The sequence below is a fragment of the Ambystoma mexicanum genome, chromosome 13 (assembly GCF_040938575.1).
Source record: "Ambystoma mexicanum isolate Mex_15411 chromosome 13, UKY_AmexF1_1, whole genome shotgun sequence".
Taxonomy (NCBI): domain Eukaryota; kingdom Metazoa; phylum Chordata; class Amphibia; order Caudata; family Ambystomatidae; genus Ambystoma; species Ambystoma mexicanum.
The window spans coordinates 38,363,351-38,378,934 of NC_090938.1; positions in this window are offsets into that span (position 1 = coordinate 38,363,351).

Sequence of the window (15,584 nt, forward strand, 5' to 3'; positions counted from 1 at the left end):
CATGGGTACTTTTCAAACAGTCTATAGTGAGGCGCTGAGGCCCCTCTGTGCGGTGACGGACCCTGAAACGGGAATAGTTTGGTGGGATCGGAAGGGACTCGCGTGGGAGGTTCTCAAGGGGAAGGAGTTCTGGATCACAAGGAATCCTGGTGCAAATTCCTGGCGGTGCATAGGAACACCAGCTCCTCCTCCGGACCACACATAGGGCCTCATCATGACTTCGGCGGTAACCCTTAAATCTGGCGGTAGCGCTATTACCGCCGGATTTAAGGGTCCGCCGAATCAGGGCTGCGGCGGATTTCGCCCCAGCTCTGAGCTGGGGGGAAATCCGCCGAAAATTTGCGATATTACCGCCGGTGGGAAATCCGCCGGCGGTATTAGCGCAAAGATTCCCCATTGAGCCCAATGGGGAATGGGGCATTCCCGAATGGGCTCAGTGGGGAATGGGGTCTTAGATTACTGCCGAACTCGTGATCCGGAGCTATTAGCGCCGGGGAGTTCGGCGGTAGGGCTAATACCGTCCGCGCTAATAGCGTTACCGTTACCGCCCAAGTCGTGATGAGGCCCATAGAGACTTAACTGGAACGCTATTCCATTTTCAAGTCAACCCTCTGGCGCGAATGTCTGAGATCACTGGGACCTTCATCACTTACGGGGCGCTCCTGTTGAAGAGTTTAGTCCGCAACATGACTTCTTGCCCTGAATGGGAAACCATTCAAAACCATTCACTTTACTCACTCTGCACGGGCCATGGTCAGGCCAAGGGCCACAGGCGAGCATTCATCCTCCTAAATGGTAAGACACTGCATTCTAGCGCCCTCCCAACGCGGTCTGAAGCCCGTAAGGACTTCAGTCCATATTAAGATAGGGACAGAACATCAACCCCTTGCTAGACATGGGCCAGGCCCTTAATGGTGTAGTGCATTGCTCTCCACACGTTTAAGCTGCCCCCCGAAGAGGCTCACAAGATATCTGGGGACGAAGGCTCTTTACAACGGGAGGATGGGGACCCCTTTTAATAGAATATTTTTGGAGTTGTGGCATTCGGTGCAGGCCCACCAATGGTATTTGTATCCACTGGTCCAGAGGTACAGGGGGTGGTGGACCGTGAAGTTAAAGGACTGCGGAGGGGGCTTGGGAGGTTCGTGACAAATCAACTTCTGGGGCACCAATGGTCTGAGGATGAATATCGCTTTCTAAACCATCAATCAGACCTACACCTCCAGTACACCAGAAGGGAGTCCGAACAGACAACTAAATTATAAACCTCCTTGTCCAATTTTTGGTAACATGGACGGAATGGCAGGCTTATCTCTGCATGGTCGTGGATCATTGGTTAGTTGCAACACAGCAAAAATACAATTATTACCCAACGATAAAATGGGACTGTCCAGTCATGATTGTATACAAATATCTGCTTTATTATTATTACAACAGACAGTTCTAGCACACTACAAATACAACCCACCCTGTAAAGGAACACAGAGGACAGACAGTTTCACGAAGGAAAGGGATGCACTCTGACAGGAGGGTAGTTGGTAAAGCAATCAGTCTTAACTGATCAAGGTTATTTGGTTTTAGCACCAAGGGAGCAAGGGTCGTAAATATCACTAGGGCCCTTCTGAGAAGGATCAGGGGGACAGAAACACAATGTACCTGGTGCTTGAAATGTATTCTGATCCTGGTGTTCCACCTTGATGGTCGTGCAGCTATAGAATACCTCCGTCCCCAAGTATCGCTCGAGCAGATAAAGTATACTGCCCGAGCAATCTTTGAGGCCACAGGTGATGAGTGGCGTCGTCTGTTGGATACCAGGAACACCAGAAGGACCCCTGAGTGCTGTAAGGCAAAGGTTAGAATCAGATTTGCTTTGATCAATAATGGCAGTGTAAGCAATCAAGAACAACCAAAAGCTTACCCAGGGGATGGTGGAAATGGTGGGAAACCTGAATAGACAACGAGGGAAGACCAACAGCAGGCTGGAAAGTACTGCAGTTCCTCCAACTCACACCTGAAGCCAGAACGTGATAGTCAAGAGTTTGTGGTTCACAAGTTCGCCAAAACAGAAGGATAATCCAAAGCAGAAACCCAAGTTCAGACCTAGGTCAAGAGTTCCAATGATCCAGAAGAATGCGTCAAAGCCAAAGGGTGATCCAATATCAAATCCAAATAACGTTCCGTGGTCAAGATCCAGAAAAGAAGCAAGATGAACGAGGAGTAAAGCCGAACAGGTCTCTGGTTGAAACAGCTGTGAAGCACTGAGTGTTTCTCCTCGGTTCCTTTTAAAGGAAGTCATAATCACATGACTGATCACATGACGTACAGGAGCGTCACGTGAGGTTGGACGCCATCCATGATTGGTTGTCAAAGTGGACGCCGGCGTTGGCTACAGACGATCCCGTGACTAGTCACGTGATCGCTCCCGTACGCGGGAGCTAGAGCCGGCGACCACGGTGCTGTCGGGCATGGATGAGGCGCCAGGGCAGACGCCAACATGGAAATGGGCGGAAAGAGGTGGTACTGCCCCTCTGTACATCCCGCCTGCCGTGTCTTCCCCGTTGTTGTGGGTGTTGGGTATGGGAACGGATGTTGCCGGGTAAATGTCGGGAGGATGTGACAAAATGTTTTGATGCTTGACAGCGTCAAGTCGGTTCCAAAATGCTTTGCAGCTCCTGCGAAAGAGTTAAAGACGGCAGACAGCTGCGGGTATCAGGCGGCAGGCAGTTCGGTAAGCGAGGCTGGACGGAGAGCTGCAGGCTGGCCTACACGGTGGCTCAGTGTCAAGGATCATCTCTGTGCTGGTTGGTGGATCTGAAACTGTGGTTGAAGCCCCTCAGATGGCTTTAGTGACTGCAGCGTGACAACAGCCAGTGGTGCAGTCAGTCGCGGTTCGACTTCCTCAAAAATGGCTTTAAAAGATGGAAGCTGGTTGACACTTGTGTGACACTCCTCTTAGCCTCTTAGCATGGCTCGTGGAGTCCTTTTAAGGCAGATGGCCCAAAGCTGAGGAGAGTGTTTGCAGGCAACGGCCTTGTCCTTTGTTCAGAGACTCTCTGGCACTTCCCACCTAGGAAGTTTGTTGGCAGAACCTTGCAGGGCACGTAGTGTGCTGGCTGGGTACCGGTTCTGGGGCTGCTGGACAGGTCCTATGAGACTAGTATCTCCCTCTGTTCCTTGGGAGATGTTTAGGGGAGGGATCTTGCTTCCCTCTTGGAAATCCTGGCCTTTCTTCACTCACAGAAGATGTAAAGTAGACTGTACCTTCAGCCAGGGTCCAAATTAGTTGTTCTTCTTACTGCTTTCAAAGTCATTGGATGATCTGCTAAGTGAGGGGTTCAGCCCTCTTTTAAAGCCAAATAGGCCCCAATGGTTGGTGCAGGCTAAGCCTACCTTAATGAACCAATCCTGGGTCCCCACCAACAATCTTCTGTTTGTGTGAGGGCAGGATCAGAGTGCTCTCCAACAGGAAAGGTGAGGGGTGACAACATGTACTCCTAAGTTCCACCCTTCTTCCTGTTTGTTGTAGATCAAGGTATCTCTCTGGTTAACTGAGCCCTCTATGACTTTTGATCAAATTACAAGTCTCCCTTGATGTTTGTGATGAGAGCAGACTTCCTGTCTCCCTTAAATCACATAGTTCTCCCTCCGAAAGGGGTCCGCTCTGCAGGGGCCGCCTATGGTAATGGTGGACCCAGGCATGTCATTCACTGCCTTTCATAGCGAGGGGTGTGAATTAGTTCAAGTTGACACATTGCATACCAAAGGGGTGTTAGCTCCGCCTACCTGTTGTCTGTCCTGCAACCAAGCCCCTTCGCAGGCTTGCCTTAATTATTTCTCATTAGTTTGCACTGCCCCCAGCCGAACTAGACAATAAAGAGGCAGGTGCATGGGGCCTTTGATATTTTAATTAGGCTGCCCATGGCTGGAGGAAGGTGTGCCTTTCCCTTCTTGAGATGCTTTGATGTACCCGCGGTTGTCACATTCCAGCTGAATATGACAGGGGAGGGCGGCCCCTGCAGGCTGTGTTCTCCCGGAGTACACGTGACTATGCATTTCGTGCGGTGAGCTTTCGGAGGTTGATGTCCTATCATTAATTTTCTTTTTTTTTTAAATCAATACGCCCAGGCGAGCGCACACTTCCTGTGCAGATGGTCGAATTCCTCACAGGGGGGCTTTATACGTTTGTATGGGGTCTGTGTTAAGGTGGAAAGACCCAAATAAAGCAAAGAATGTCACTTGGAGCTAGTGAGTGACAAATTAGTATTTTCCCTCCCTCTCTCTCTCTCTCTCTCTTACTACCCTCCCTCCCTCAGTTGTACTCTGTCTCCCTCGCTCTCTTACTCTTCTCCTCTCTCGGTCCCTCCCTCGCTCTTCTTTCTCGCTCCTCACTCGCTCCCTCTTACTCTTTCCATCTCTAACTCTATCTCCTCTTTTTTGCTTTCTCCTCCACTCTACTGTCTCGCCCTCGTCACTATATTCCTCCTCCCTTTTTTTGCCCTCTCCACTCTCTCTCTACTCCCTCTCTCTCGCTCTCTCACTCCACTCTATCTCTGTCCTCTCTTGCTCCTCTCCTGTATCTGGCACGCTTTTTCTCTCTCGCCCTCTCTCACCTTCCGCCTCCCTTCCTCTCTCTTCACCCGCGGCACTCTTTCCTCCTTTCGTTCTTATATTCTCTCTCTTTTCCTCTCTGTTTCCATCTCCCTTGCTTTCTCTCACTCCCTGTCCTTCTTCCTTTCTCTCTCCTCTCTCCCTCCCTATCTTTCTCCCCTCGGCCCGCTTCTCTCTCTCCTCTCCCTGCCCCTCTTCACATCTCTCTCTCCCTCTCTCTTCTCTCTTGCGCTTTCCTCCCGCTCTCTCTCATCTTATTTCTTTCTCTCTTCCTTTGTCACATCCCTTCCTCTCTCCCTGTCCCTCTTCCTCGCTTCTATCCCTCTCCATCTCTGGTCTTGGTTTCTCTTTCTCTTTTTTCATCTCCCGCTCCTTTCCATTCTCTCTCCTTCTCTCTTTCTCTCCTCACTTGGAATCTCTCCCCCATTTCTCTCTCCTCCCTCTCCCATATCTCTCCTCCTTTCGTTCTCACTTTCTTACTCCCTTCCATCCACTCTCTCCTTCTTTCTCTCTCTCTCTCCTCTCACTCTGTCCCTCGTCCTCACTTCTATCTCTCACCCTCTCCCTCTCTCCCCTCTCGGTTTCTCTTCCTCACTTCTCTTTCTCTCCTTCTCTTTTTATCTCCCTCTCTTCTCCCTCCCCTCTCCATCTCTCTCTTGCTCATTCCTTCCCCTCCTTCCTCTCTCTCTTCCTTTCTCTCACCCCTTCCTCTCTCCCTGTTCCTCGTCCTCGCTTCTGCCTCTCTCCCTCTCGTCCTCTCCCCTCTCGGTTTCTCCTCCTCACTTCTCTTTCTCTGTTTTCCTCTCCCTCTCCTCTTCCTCTCCCTCTTCTCTCGCGCTCTTTCCTCGTCCTCCCTTCTCTCTCTCTTCCTTTCTCTCACCCCTTCCCCTCTCCCTGTTCCTCTTCCTCGCTCCCTCTCTCCTCTCTCTTCCTCATTTCTCCCCCTCTGCCCCCCTCCCCAGTGCCCGGTTGCTGCTCGCCCTCGTACACCCCAGGCTCTGCCCCCCTCCCCAGTGCCCGGTTGCTGCTCGCCCTCGTACACCCCCAGCAGTGTAGTGTAGTGTTGCCTCTGTGCCACCGGCTAGTTCGTGTGCAGGCGTCAATGCTCGCAGAGGGAGGCCGCGTACCTGCCCCCCCCCCCCATTGCCCATAGACTGGGGGCCTGTGGCCACGCGGCGCGTTTCTGTGGACAGATGCGCGCTTCTATCGGCGGCAGAAGTCGCTGCGGAGTAAATAAGCAGCGTGTTGCGTTGGCACCGCCACACGCGGGCCCTGTGTTTATGCGGCGCCTGCCACTGCCTGGTATTTATAGACACCCGTCATGTGGTTAAAATGCCCGCCTTCTGATGTCGCTCCCCGGAGGCCCTCATTCCAGCCCACTGGAGCGGAACAACAGGCGCAGATGGGCCTCGTATGAGCAGTGTAGTAGCATGCCTGGGTGGTAAAGGGATGGGACTCGCATTTCTACTGTGCTCCCATGCCTGTGAGATAAAGGATGGGCCTTGTATTAGCAGTGTAGTCGCATGCCGGGGTGGTAAAGGGATGGGACTCGCATTTCTACTGTGCTCCCATGCCTGTGAGATAAAGGATGGGCCTTGTATTAGCAGTGTAGTCGCATGCCGGGGTGGGAAAAGGATGGGACTCGCATTTCTACTGTGCTCTCAGGCCTGTGAGATAAAGGATGGGACTCGCATTTCTACTGTGCCCCCAGGCCTGTTAGAGAAAGGACGGGCCTCGTCCTTCCAGTGTAGTTGCATGCCTGTGTTGTAAAAGGATGAGACTCGCATGTGTACTGTGCTCCCAGGCCTATGAGATGAAGGATGGGCCTCGTATTTCCAGTGTAGTAGCATGCCTGTGTGGTAAAGGGATGGGACTCGCATTTCTACTGTGCTCCCATGCCTGTGAGATAAAGGATGGGCCTTGAATTAGCAGTGTAGTCGCATGCCGGGGTGGGAAAAGGATGGGACTCGCATTTCTACTGTGCTCTCAGGCCTGTGAGATAAAGGATGGGACTCGCATTTCTACTGTGCCCCCAGGCCTGTGAGAGAAAGGACGGGCCTCGTCCTTCCAGTGTAGTTGCATGCCTGTGTTGTAAAAGGATGAGCCTCGCATTTGTACTGTGCTCCCAGGCCTATGAGATGAAGGATGGGCCTCGTATTTCCAGTGTAGTAGCATGCCTGTGTGGTAAAGGGATGGGACTCGCATTTCTACAGTGCTCCTAGTCCCAGGCTTGTGAGATAAAGGACGCGCCTCGGATTTCCAGTCTAGTTGCATAACTGTGAGTTAAAGGATGGGCCTCGTATTTGCAGTGTAGTCGCATGCCTGGGTGGTAAAGGGATGGGACCCACATTTCTACTGTGCTCCCAGGCCTGTGAGATAAAGGATGGGCCTTGTATTAGCAGTGTAGTAGCATGCCTGGGTGGTAAAAGGATGAGACTCGCATTTCTACTGTGCTCCCAGGCCTGTGAAATGAAGGGTGGGCCTCGTATTTCCAGTGTAGTAGCATGCCTGTGTGGTAAAGGGATGGGACCCACATTTCTACTGTGCTCCCTGCCTGTGAGATAAAGGATGGGCCTTGTATTAGCAGTGTAGTAGCATGCCTGTGTTGTAAAAGGATGAGACTCGCATTTGTACTGTGCTCCCAGGCCTATGAGATGAAGGATGGGCCTCGTATTTCCAGTGTAGTAGCATGACTGTGTGGTAAAGGGATGGGACTCGCATTTCTACAGTGCTCCTAGTCCCAGGCTTGTGAGATAAAGGACGCGCCTCGGATTTCCAGTCTAGTTGCATAACTGTGAGTTAAAGGATGGGCCTCGTATTTGCAGTGTAGTCGCATGCCTGGGTGGTAAAGGGATGGGACCCACATTTCTACTGTGCTCCCAGGCCTGTGAGATAAAGGATGGGCCTTTTATTAGCAGTGTAGTAGCATGCCTGGGTGGTAAAAGGATGAGACTCGCATTTCTACTGTGCTCCCAGGCCTGTGAGATGAAGGGTGGGCCTCGTATTTCCAGTGTAGTAGCATGCCTGTGTGGTAAAGGAATGGGACCCACATTTCTACTGTGCTCCCTGCCTGTGAGATAAAGGATGGGCCTTGTATTAGCAGTGTAGTAGCATGCCTGGGTGGTAAAAGGATGGGACTCGCATTTCTACAGTGCTCCCAGTCCCAGGCTTGTGAGATAACGGACGGGCCTCGTATTTCCAGTCTAGTTGCATAACTGTGAGTTAAAGGATGGGCCTCGTATTTGCAGTGTAGTCGCATGCCTGGGTGGTAAAAGAGTGGGACACGTATTTCTACTGTGCTCCCAGGCCTGTGAGTTAAAGGATGGGCCTCGTATTAGCAGTGTAGTAGCATGCCTGTGAGATAAAGGCTGAGCCTCATATTTCCGATGTAATTGCATGCCCGTGAGACAAAGTGAGTTGGTTGTGTGCTCTGGCTTGTTGTATCCGTAAGGGTGAGGCCCAATGACTCGGTTATGTACTAGTGCTTTGTTGGGTGTGTGTGTTTCATGTGGGGTTGGCTGGTAGTATAATTGTGCACACTGGCTAGTTGTATCCAGAAAGGGATGGTCCAGTGTCATGGCTGTTTGTTGTGTGCAAGGGAATGTTATGTTGGTGTGTGTGTTAGTGCGTTTCATGTGTAGTATGGCTGGTGTTTACGTTGTATGCACTAGTCTGTTCTGTCCGTAAGGGTAAGGTCCAGTGTCTGGGGGGTTTGCTGTGTGCTGATGTTAGTTGCGTTGGGCGTGTGTCTGTGTCGTGTGGCTAGCCCATAGGCGTGTATAGTACTTGTGAGTTATGTAGGAGGGGAGTAGGGTGGATTCGTTTGTACACTGTTTACTCCCAATGTGAAAACAAGGAAATAATATGAGGCAGGGTAACCAAAAAGGAAACACACCGAACACAGGTTACAAAGGAACATACAAAGTACTTTATTTTATACTGAATCCAGTTACAAAAGAACAGAACAAAATTCAGATAGCTATCGACCCTCAGTACAACACAGCGAACTCCGGCGTGGTTCGGTGTGCTCAGTGAGTGCAAAAATTAATTGAAACAGTCAGGCTTTTATACATTTCAAGCCTGCTGTTCAGCCCTCCTTTGGGTTAACCATTCCATAAATAAGTTACTGCTCTCGGGTCCCTTGCCAGGTCAAATCTAGTTCATCTTAGGTTTATACATTAACAAGAAGAAATGGTAATAATGTATGCTCTAGGCCTAACATTACAATCCGGGACTTCGTTTATACAATGTAGTTAAGCAGGTGTTCTCATTCAATTATAGATCAGTTTCGGTGATACAGGTAATCCATTGCACACAGGTTAGCAGAAGGACAAGGTCTCAGCTCATGACCCTAACAAGTGGCCTGCAGGCAAGTTATACATTAGCTGTACAGAGGTCATGACAATCGAGTTCTAATCTGAATAACATAGGCTACCATTTTAGCTCACATGGTGACTTTATAGAGCAAGAAAACCTAAAATGGCGGCTTGACCCAAAATGACAGTTTACATGGTTTCTAAGGTCAGGACCTTGCAATGCGAGTTTATTCACATGTAGTTTATAAGCAGCTTGTTAGCAGCTTGGCATAGGCCAATATACATATATTCATAGCAATAGGAGGCACGATATAATTTCTAGTTTGACAAACCCTCCTTTTGGCCTATGCCAAGTGCTAAACTACTTCTGATCTCCCTGCAAATAACTCCATGTGTCATCGTCCATACACCCTGAATAGCTGTCAGAAATATCTATCGCCATTAGATCTTTTACTAAGATCTCTTTCAGTACATACTCCTTAGAGGTTTTATCCGGGGCATACACTTTATGTCCTATTGTACCTATCGCCTGAGCGCAACATCCCCCTAGCATTGAACATATACTTGGTAGACATTGGATAAAACAACAAAGAAATAGCAGAATTCCCAAAATAATCAGCAAGACTGAAAGCACTTTCCAACCCCAAGACCGCAAGAAGTCCCAGAACCAAGCGCTAAGATCCCAATTTCCCTCGGGAACATGCACTTCTGAACTAAGAATGTGCAGATTCTGTATTGCCTTAAAAATTGTCGGCGAGGAATCTGGTACGAAAACACAGCAAGTGGACCCCACTAATTTGCATACTCCACCTCGTTCTGCCAGAATGCCATCTAATGCCATCCGATTTTAGAGTGCTACCAATCTTATTGCTTTTTGTTCTAGTGTCATATTGTAGAGTATGTCCGTGGTCCGGTTGATCGTTCTCTCCAGTACCCTTGCTAATCCCCTAATGTTCTTAGAGTTTGTTATTTGTCCCCAAAAGGGCACAACTGATTTTGCTATATCTCCCAATACTTGCCCAGGGGTATCTCCATTCTTGTCCCGCCGTGGGCGAGCCTTAGAAACCTCCAATGTACTAGCTACAAATACCCCGGGTAACAGGATTCCTAAATAACAGGTTCCCTGCCAATCCTTGGGCAACCAGGGAAATGCTAAACTACCACAAACAAAATAAACAGGCCCCCCTACATACAGAGGCCTGTTTTCTCCAGTCAAATTTACAATGTTCATACAACCTTCAAAATCTCCCATTGGCCAAGTGCCATTTCTTTGTACACAAAAGGGGACCGAGTCAGGGCTATGATTTATAGAGTAAGAAGGAGGCACGGCGTCCTTATTGCCTATCGGAGCCATTTTAAAGGAAATTAAAGTTTGAAAAGGAAGAGACAGTTTATCAGACGGCCTAATAGAAGCAACATTATGTTTACTTCTATTTGCAAAAGGCGAGCATCCCAGGGGAGTTAATTCACGTTTCTCGAAATTATTCAAATTAGTTCCATCAAAGTTCCCTGAGATGCTATCATTCCAACGGCCAAAGAATAGTGCTCTAAGAGAGGCATAGCAAGCAGTCGTTAAAGGTAAAGGGTGAATATACCATCCTAGCCCCTTGTTCCCATGTTGCGGTAAATGAGTGCAAATCCAACAATTACTCTTATTAAAAATGGCATGCGTTGCATTCATTACTATCATTAAAGTGTTATTATGATACTTTCGTCTATGTTGGGAGTCTCTAGGGGACAGAGTTTGAAGGTGTACAGAGGGAGTCAAAGCAGTCGGTACAATCTCGGTCGGTAGTAAAGGTTTTAGAGGATAGATTTCTTCAAAGTACCAAAGTCCTACAGCAGTAATTGCAAAAATAACAATTATCGTTATCAAAACACAGCAGTACGTTTTCGGGGCCCAGGCACATTGTTCATTGTCCAAGTTGGTCACCCCCTTATTCACAAGTACAGTGCGCGGAGCAGCAGTGGAGGTGGCAGGCATTGTAGTTCCTCAATCGACGACCCCAATGTTCGTAGCTGGCGACGCTACGGTCGCGCGATTTCTTAGTCCTTCCCAACCCTAGCCAGCAGAATCCCTTTCTTATACAAAGGAAAACTTTCGATCACTTCTCTTTCTCAAATGCACGGAAAAACCTGTGCCATAGTTCTATTTTCTTCGTCGAAGGTTGTACCTGGTGGTACCCAAGATTGTTTGGTCCGAAAATAAGGTGTTGTCACTTCCTGAGGGAAGCGATGTATCGGAGGCGACGGAAGTCGCAGAGCTTGAAACAGTATTTTCCGGAAGTGATTTTTCAAAAGAGTGCAGAGACGAAATGGACTGTTCCCCAAGCTCCACGGGCTCAGAGAAAGTCTCCGACGCACTCACAGCGCTGTTTGCTACTCCAAGATCAGGGACTGTAGCATCAGCGAGGGGTTCTGCTTCTTCTGTAACGTGTGGCGTCGGGTGAGGAAGTTTCTTGACATGCGTCGCGTGGATCCAGTGTTTCTTTCCAGCCACCCGCACTGCTGTCCGAGTGACCAACAGCACCTGGTAGGGTCCCTTCCAACGAGGAGCGAGACAGGAAGACCTTTCGTAGGCCTTCACTAGGACCCAACTTCCAGGCTGTATATCGTGTCCTGGGCCCGTGAACCGTACAGGTAAAGCTGAAAACACCTGGTGATAAATGAAATACAGGTTTTTAGTTAACTGGTTACAGTAGTCGGAGAGAAGTACATTTTCTACATCGCGCAATGCGCAGCTTTTAGGCAAACCCCAAATATTAGCAGGTCTCCCCATTACCACCTCAAAGGGAGAGAGCCCAGTCTTAGTTTGAGGGGTTGTCCGCATTGAAAGTAACACGATCGGTAAGGCGTCCGGCCATTTTAGTTTGGTGCCGGCACACGTCTTAGCGAGCTTGTTTTTTATGATACCATTGTGTCTTTCCACTAATCTGGCGCTCTGAGCATGTCTGGCCGAATGGAATCGTTTGTCAATTTGCAATGCCGTACATATCTGTAGAGTTACAGCAGCGATAAAATGCGGACCATTATCCGACCAGATAACTCTCGGCAAACCGAACCGTGAGAAGAATTCCTTTAACATGGTCTTTGCAGTGGTCATGGCTGTAGCGTCTTTAACAGGGAAAGCCTCGACCCACTTACTAAAGGCGCAAATGACCACAAGGACATATTTTAGATTGTTACATCGCTCCATTTCAATAAAGTCAAAGTGAATCACTTCAAACGGGACAGAAGGAGGCTCAAAGCTACCTCTTGGAGTTGCTGTCCCCTTTCCCACATTGTGTTGTAGGCAAATCATGCAATTTTGGACATAATGCTGGGCAATTTTTTCGAAATCTTATCATTTACCCAGACTTTCTCTAACATTCTTGTGATCTGTTGAGCACACACATGTGTGGGACCGTGTGCCATGGTAACCATCATTACTATATAGGCATTAGGAAGCAACCATTTCCCTTCAACCATGTCCACCCAACACCCATCATCATCGAGTTTCCCCAAGCCCTCAGCCCACCTCTTGTATTCTTCTAATGTGGCATCGGCTTGGATATCCCGTACAGACACGACACCCTCATCCATTGCATAGGCATCTACAGTCTCCCTTGAAACATACATCTCCGTGAAGAGATCAGAGGCAGTTTGTCTAGCTATTTGATCAATGAATGCATTCCCTTTCCCTACATCATCTATAATCTTGCGATGTGCTGCGCACTTAATGATTGCTAACTGACTAGGGAGCGCAAGCGCTGAAAGCAATTGTACTATTAGGGAGCCATGTTGGATCTTGGTGCCATGCGAAGTTAAAAACCCTCTCTCTCTGACCAAAGTTGTGAGCCACCCCAAAGGCATACTGGCTATCAGTATATATGTTTACTGTTAGCCCTTCGGAAAGCTCACAAGCTCGAGTCAATGCTATAATCTCTGCGGCCTGCGCAGAGTTATGCGTAATTCTCTTGGTCTCCACAACCGTACTCAATGTAGTGACTGCATAAGCAGCTGTGGATGTACCATCCAGTAGTTTGAAGCAGGAGCCATCACAAAACAGCTCCCCTTGTGGGTTATCCAAAGGAGTGTCCCTCAAATCAACTCTGCCTTTTGTATCTTGTTCAGTAGTATACAGGCAGTCATGTGACTCTTTGTCACCGCAAACAGTATTTTGCGGGAAAGGTAGGAGTTCAGCCGGATTAAAAACGCAGCACCTCCTAATTTGAATGTGGGGAGCAAACAAGATTAATTCATATCTTGTCAGTCATGCGGAAGTGAGGTGTTGCGTTTGGGTTTTGTTCACTAGAATATCTAGAGAGTGAGGCACCATCAGGGTTAAATCATGGCCTAGGACCATTCCCTCACTCTGTTTTACAGATGCAGCAGCAGCAGCGACAGCGCGCAAACATCTTGGCAAAGCGCATGCAACAGGATCAAGGGCGGAATTGTAGTAACCGCATGGCCTATTCTTCCCTCCATGTTCCTGCGTTAATACAGCCAAAGCACATCCATCACATTCATGCACAAACAACACAAAGGCCTTCTAATAGTTCGGTGTGCCCAAAACTGGCGCCGAACATAATGCAGTCTTGAGCAACTCGAATGAATGTTGATGCTCCGTATTCCATGGCAATGGCAAAGAAATACCCTTCTTCGTCAAGGCCAACATCGGTTTTATCACTAGTGAGAAGTTTGGGATCCATAACCTACAGTAAGAAGCCATACCTATCAAGGCTCTAACTTCCTTTTGTGTATTTGGGACAGACATGCCAGAAATGTGTTTTATTCTTTCAGGTGTCAATCTTCTTCCCTCCTTTGACAGGAGATAGCCTAAATAGGCGACCTCCTGGCAACAATATTGAAACCTTTTAAGCGAAGCTTTGTGACCATGCTTAGCTAGATGGATGAGCAACAACACAGTGGCCTCTTTACAAGAGCTCTCAGAGTCAGCGGCTAAAAGCAAATCATCAATATATTGAAGCAACGTACAAGTAGGGGGCAATCCAAGGGTATCAAGCTGCTCTTTCAAAGCCCTACTATAAATACTAGGACTCTCAGTATAACCTTGAGGTGCACGAGTAAATGTGAATGAGCGTCCCCCTAAGGTGAACGCGAACAAGTATCTACTATCCTCATGTATAGGAATACTGAAGAAAGCATTCTTTAGGTCCACAACACTGAAGTGAGTAGCCGTAGCTGGAATCATGGTTAATATTGTCGTCACATCAGGCACAATTGGAAATTGCGGAGCGACGACTTTATTAATGGCACGTAAATCAATTATAAAACGAAATGGAATTGCATTATCACCTTTTTTGTACACGGGTAAAATTGGACTATTGCACAAACTTCCTGCAATCTCCTCAATCACCCCACGATGCACAAAATCGGAAACAATGCTCTTCAAAGCTCGCTCGCCTTCAACTGAGATCTTATACTGTGGAATATGGGGCAGCTTAATTCCATGTTTCAAAACTATTTTAACAGGCTCAATCTGCAAAACACCGACATCATTGTCATCAACTGCCCACAAACACTCTGGTACATTACTGAATTCTGGCGGCAAAGGTCTAGTCAAGAATTGCGAAACAGAACATTGCTGTGGTGAAATCCTCAAACGCACTCCATCAGAAGAACAATGAATTATCGTATTTAATTCCTTCAACAGGTTCAACCCCAGCAAATTCTCTCCACAATTCGAAGTCAAGAGAAATGGACAGTGGTCCGTAAAGGGACCCAAAGAAATAGGTACTGGTGAAGAAACCGGACAAACAACTGGTGTGCCAGAAAACCCTACAGAAACATTGGTTTGCCCTGACAGTGGAATGTTTGGAACCCGAGAATGATCAATGGAGCACTTCTGTGCTCCAGTGTCTATCAAAAATTGATGTTTCCTATTTCCCACTACCATTTCAACGTAGGGACCTTTCTGATTAACGGGAATAGGTGTAGGTTCCAAACCCTGCTTCGGGCAATCCTAACGAAACAAAATATCATCAAAAGGAAGCTCTTCAGATAGATATGCAGCAGAAGGATGATCAAATATGTTTCTAGTATCCACACTCGAAGTCTGATTATCCTGTGAAAAAGGTTGTTGGGGATCCTGCGAAAGCTGGCCTCTACCAGGGCCCCCTACACCCGGGCGACCTCTGGATCGTCTACCCATATTTCCAAATGTGTTATTCGACCTCTGTCGAAGGACGGGGCATTGTGCACGCCAATGACCCTCCTGGCGACAATAGGCACACTGGTTAATATTCACGGGACCCAAGGGCACATTCCCTTGTGGAACATACTGACCTCTAATCTGCGAACTACCCCCTCTGGGGCCTCTAACAATTTGCTGTAACAATACTTTAGTCTTCAAATCACCTTTTCTCTTCTCGACTCTATCTTTTTCATTATTGACACGGCTCTCGTAGTACTGAGCCATGTGCAGTACATCTGATTGGGATTTCGCCTGCCAAGCGCTCTCAGAAGACATAATTTGTGACTGGATGTCAGGCAGCAATCCACGTACAAATTTCTCCACAAATAATCTTTTCCCAGACTCTGTGCCTAAGTCTTGTCCACTGAAATCCGAGAATACCTGTTCGAACCGATTAAAGAACTCGGTAGCACCCTCAGATTTTCCTTGGACACAGGCCGTAAGCTTGTCCCAAATAATTCTCT